Consider the following 6130-nt stretch of genomic DNA (forward strand, 5'->3'; position numbering starts at 1 on the left):
AGTGTTGGACTTACTCTTTGACTTGTCCCCCAATCCCCACTATCTTTCCTTTTTCAACCAATAGATCGGGTTTATATTGAGTTTGTACTGTGTTTCCCTTTATTTCCCTATTAGACCTAGAGACCAGTTGGATAGCCAGCCTCTGCTACTTTTCGCCCCCATTATTTCCTCTTTCAACCAAGTCCTAGATTCAGGTAACAAATCCTCCCCCACCCCCACCCCCTTTCTTACTTGTTTGAACCAAGTAGTACTAGATTCGAGTGCATGAACTAGGTTTGCCTCTTAAACATAAAAAAATTAGGTGCTTTTTGAATAGCCGATCGATCCTATCTACGTGGGGGCCTGAGAAATAGTAAAAGATACAAATGCAGCGACGTTAGGAGCTCGGGAAGTAGAGCAAGGCCGGTTTCGAAGGAAGTTATACCTGATGGTAACCGGGATGTCGCTAGGTGGGCAGCGGGAGGCCAGATCTGCCCACACTACGGCAGCGAGGAAGAAGGGGTCAGAGGCCCTCCCTCGCCAGAGGTGCTTGGGAGAGAACGACAACGCAGACTGATCGGGACGCGCCAGCAGTAGGTAAGAGCCGTCGCTAAGGACGACCGCATGAACGTTGCACCTTCTCACCTTCCCCGATGGAGAGGATCCGGCTGGATCTGTGACCAGCGGTGAGCAGAGAAAGAGTGTGTGTGGCCACCGCTGTCGTGTTTAGATCTGGAGAGGCCGAGGCAGTGTCAAGAGATCAACACTAGCAAGCAAGCGCGGAGGATCCTGCCTATATAGTGGAGTAGTACTAGTTTTCTTTTGTCTACCGGAGCCGGCTTGACCTCGTCAATGACTGTGGAGAAGTCTTCATGCATGTGGCCCAGAGGCGCAATTGTTGTCATTTTGATCTGAAGCGCTGGATTATAACATATAACACGAAAAAATGCCACATGGCAAGAAATCATAACCTCACTGCCCAAAGGAGACAACATGAATCCCGACGGACAAACTAGACGAGGAACAAAGCTCAAATTAAAGATAAACTCGTAGAAAAGGGGTCCGTCGATAGATGTCCTAATTAACGTAGCCGTCTTGACCTAGATGGCAACCGAGTAGTCTTCGTGCATGTGCCCCCAATGACTAGCCCAACTCAGTTGTTGCTGTTTAACCCCCGCAGTGATCCGAAGCACATGACACCTAATTTTGCGAGATGACAAGAAACCTTTTTTTAGATTTCTCACCACAACGACAGCCATGTACAACCCAGCCTGCACAATATGTAGATGATAGCCAATCCAGGCATGTCTGCTGGAGTCTGGTCACATGCATGGACGAACTGATCTTCCGTGTCTTGCAGGGATTGTCCAGGCACCAACGTATAAGTACAACACTTCTCTAGTAGTATCGCTCGTCTCCGTCTTCTATTAAGTCACCCGACTTGCGGGGCCGGGGAGTGTGCCTATGGTCGGTTCTCAATTGCAGTCCCACATGTGTGTGTGCAAACGCATGACGCACGTTCCATTCGGAGAGCAGCGTGCCAGACCGATCGACCGTCTGGGGTGTGACGCGAACGCGACAAGCGTGTTGTATACTCTATACATGTGTACCTCCGTTTTCTAGAGGCTTTGCTCCATGGCGCAATCTGTGGATACAAAATTAGTATACTGTAGTACTAACTAAAGTCGAGGGCGGGGCTTTTCCTGCGCGGTAGGCAGGGCAGTTCCGCCTAGTCAGTTCGACGGAGATGCGAGAAGATGAGGGAGTAGGCTGCTGCAAACGTAGGGCTGTGTGATTTGACAGCGAGTTACTACTGGACAAGTGGGGCCACGTGATTTGACTTCCCATTATCATTTTAACTATGGCACTACGACCGGCGTGAGTCTCCCGGTTCCTGACCACCTCCATACAGGTGCCTCTCCCAATGCTCCACCATGTAGTAGAGGCTGGCTCTTGCATGAGAGCCCACTTCTCCACTTTTTCCTTGCCTCTCTTTCCTCCACATATGCAAAAATGTCATGTAAAACACACTATTGTACTTAGGTTGGTCGTAATGGAGAGTATCATATACTAGTATCATGCATATGATACTTTTGTATGATACTACATCCGTAATGCATAGTATCATGTGTTGGTATCATAGGATAGTTTATTTATTGTTATGCATGACACATAGTAGAACATCATTTAATATGATACAATATCATATTATGATACTCAACTCTCTCTTTTCTTAATTTAATTCGACGTCACCTCATCAAGATTGCATAGTTGGCATGCATGATACTAGTACCTATGATACTCCCATTACAAGCAGCCTTACTTGCTCCTACAGGTGCTAAGCTTGCCACATAGGCATAAGTCTGATGTGGCAAGTTAATCAAGAAGAGAGAGACTAGTTTGGTGACCCAAGGAAGAAACGGTGCTAAGCGCGTGTACCTAGGTGAAAAGACAATTTTGAGTCTATAGCTAATTAAATGAAGCAAACTTAGCAACACAAAACTAATAAGCACACCATTTCATTAGAAGAGGTCACTCCTTGGCAAATGCAATAAATACTAGTACTCCCTGTGTCCCATAATATAAGAACGTTTTTGGCACTACACTAGTGTCAAAAACGTTCTTATATTATGGGACAGAGGGAGTACGAAGAAAGAGATAGAGAGAAGTAAAAAAATACGCTTATGGCCAACCTTATAGCTAACCTTGTTTTAGTATGAGTGACTAAGTGATGACTATGTATGACATGCCAACATCCGATAGCCTAACGCACCGTGTTAAATCTCCAAGGGCGCGACCACACGAGCGACGCGACGGTCGTGGTAGGTGCGACCATGATACGGGCTGCTGGCAGACATTGGATCTGAGATCAAACAGTCACATGCTAAGTTGTTGAAAATTTGCATAATAACCCTCCAGGATAGGATATTCACCCATAGGTCTAGAATCACGCTGTGCAACCGTTCGATCTAAGATCCAAGGGCTCTCGGAAGCCCATATCATGGGAGAATGGAAAGCCACTACCCCGCCATTCGCATGCTGGCAGTTCGCTCCTACCCGTCTCCGCACGTCCTTCAATACTACGACGGTTCGCTCCTTGTCGTCCCGTCCTTTCACATTACAGCAGTTCCACTAATCCTAACCCTCCTCCCAAATCCATGGCGTCCCAAATATCCATGATCGGCAGTGAGTACAAGGTTAGAACCATCACCGGCGATGAGTTCGACGTCATCTACACCCGATCTTCCGCGACGGTGAAAGGATGCCTTTCTCGCTTCAGACGCATGTTCGAAAACTCAGATGATGAGTGGGTCGCTGGGCTAGATGTTGAGTACACCACAGTCCTGGGATGAGAGAAGGATCTAAAGGACGAAGAGAGGAAGAAGCCCGCCGTGATCCAGGTTTGTGTGCATGACTTATGCTTGGTCTACCACATATGCCATGCCGACGTCGAATGCCTGGATTTTAAGAACTTCCTCAAGAGAAACCTAGTCAAATTCGTCACTGTAGACTTTATGAATGACAAAGAAGTCCTGGGTATGATAGGCCTCGTTGTAGGCAACCCGTTCGACCTCCAGAAGAATTGGCTGGTGTCCTCTCATCAGCCTTCAATGATAACCATGGCAGGAGCCATGGTTCATCCTTCGTACGGTAAACTGGAGAAACCTCCATACAGGTTTTGTCATTATGCATGGCAGTGGAATGTACTAGATATAGACCACATCCACTATGATGCAATGGATGGCTACCTTTGTTTCAATATCTACAAGGGTTGGATGAAGAGCAAGAGCCAAGTGTGCGGTTCAAGCAAAGAAGTATCGGCCAAGAGGAATAGGGACAAGGACGAAGTCGAGGACGTGGACGAGGACTCCGAGTAAGGTGGCAGCATCGTTGCTCATGGTGGTTCTAATGCAGTGTCTACCAGAATAGTTGCAAAGTTTAATTTCAGGTGTGCTTAATTTAATTTGAGGGGTGTGTTGTGCTGAGCCCCCAGCCGAACTATGTTATGTTTCTTCTCGTTACTTTAACTCTTCAGTCGTACATACTAGTATTTCTTACATTTCATCTTTTAGTTGGTATAGTACTACCACTCGTTTCTTCACATTATATATGTACAATATATATGGCCAACATCATATAGCCAGCAGTTTAGTTGTCAAAGAATTTCAGGATGCTTAGTTTTGTCAAAGAATTCCAGGATGCTTAGTTTTATTTGAGGGGTGGGTTGTGCTGGACACCATTATTGTGACTAGCCTTTTTAGTAGTACTATATGCATAATTTGGGAACGAGCGCTCTTTATATGTACCACCTTTTTTTAATTTCAAGTTTTGCTCCATGGCACAATCCGTCGATACTACTACTGTACAAAAGTATACATTTTTTAAAAGGCTAGAGGGCGGGGCAGTCTAGCTTGGTCGGTTTCACGAGAGGCGAGGGCCTTTGGGATTTGACGGCTCATTATTGCTGGAAGGCGGGGCCTTGTGATTTGACTGCTCGTATAAATGCACCGGCGACTTGAGGAGGAGCAAAGAACCATGCGGTATACTCAAGTTTTCCACTGGAGTAGTACTACGACGGAGGAGCACGAAACACGGCAGCCCAGTGCCATATGGCGATAAAAATCATCTAACTTGCTAGTCATCTCATTATTAGCATTGTTTTATTCATTCCCTCAAAAAAAGCATTGTTCTATTCATGCCTTGCAGAGAACGTGACACATGCGGTGAAACACCCGAAGCAAAAGATGAAACACAGGAGCAAAAGAAGAAGGAAGATTATCACCCCAAATGATCTAATTCGCTGCGGAGTCGTAACTGCTTCTTCATCGCCTCCACGACCTCCATCTCCTTGCGCGTCTCCTCCACCATCTTCTTTATTCTGTCCATGACGCGGGATTTCTCGATGCGAGCCTTCATCATCTGTTCCACGGCCGCATTACGTACCTTGACAGCAGCCGGGTGCTCGATGTGGAGCTTCGCCAACTCCTCCTTCTGTTCCATGACGAGGGCCTGCAACATCTTCATCAAGGAACTACTATTCTCATGCAGCTTCTTCCAGCCGGCGTTCTTCTCCTTCAACAGGTCGATCTCGTGGCAGAGCTTCGCCTTGTCCTCCTGAAGTCACAAGATTTCGACGGTCGCCTTCTTCTCCGAGGCAATGCTATTCTTCAGCAGCATCACAAAGCCGGCGGTCAACCCCCCTGCTTATTGAGCTCAGTGGGCATGTCATCGAGGCTCTCCTTCAGCAGCTCCACCAAGCCTTGGATGAACTCCCTCTGCTTATTGAGGTGCTTATTGAGCTGATTGGGCATGCCGTTGAGGGATAACGACTCCAGCGCCGCCGTCTCGGCATGTTCGCCTCCACGGCTAGGGCGCTCCTGGGAGCCATCGCCTGCCCGTGAGAGATCTTTCGAGGTCTCTGCGTGGTGGCGAGCCCTTTTTTCCGTAGCCTTGGTTCTTGCTCCCTTGTTACGAGTAGTTCTCGACCTAGAGCTCTGCTCACCGTCCATAGCAATGATGAACGAATAAGAAGCACTTATGAGGAGGAAAGGTAGAGTAATTTTCGGTTAGGTAGTTCCCCTTTTTATAACCTAAGTACTAGCACTAGTACTAATACATGCATAGTGGGAACACGTTCAGGTTTGGTATGTACTAGCAGGTGTGAGCGGGCTTTCGAATGTGATGGGAACAAGGTAAAGATTAATTGATGGTTTTGGTTTCAAGGCCCGAAACGGCTCCCGATGAGTTTAGCGGAACATAAATTTCAAGTAGACTACATTGCTCAAATGCATAAATATTATGTTACTGTCAAAAATTGGCACAAAATACGAAGGAGACCAATGGAAGTACTACTAGCAACACATGATTTAACTACTCGCATGCGCGAAGTGGAGTAATAATGTCTTTCTTACGCCCTCACGTCCACTCAATTTGCATGCGCTCTATTAATTGACCATCAATGAAGTGAACGACTTTACACACGTCAAATTAGCACATGGGGTGGATCTTGGTACATAACTGTGTCCTCCCGTGTACCCGCGTGTGCATGCGAGGGAATGAGTGTGTGCGTGGCGTGCGTGCACATCTTCGCTTCGTGCATGTACCGCCAGTATGGCTCAGGGAGGACGAGTACATTCTTCTGGAACCAGCA

The sequence above is a fragment of the Triticum dicoccoides genome, chromosome 4B (assembly GCF_002162155.2).
Source record: "Triticum dicoccoides isolate Atlit2015 ecotype Zavitan chromosome 4B, WEW_v2.0, whole genome shotgun sequence".
Lineage (NCBI taxonomy): Eukaryota > Viridiplantae > Streptophyta > Magnoliopsida > Poales > Poaceae > Triticum > Triticum dicoccoides.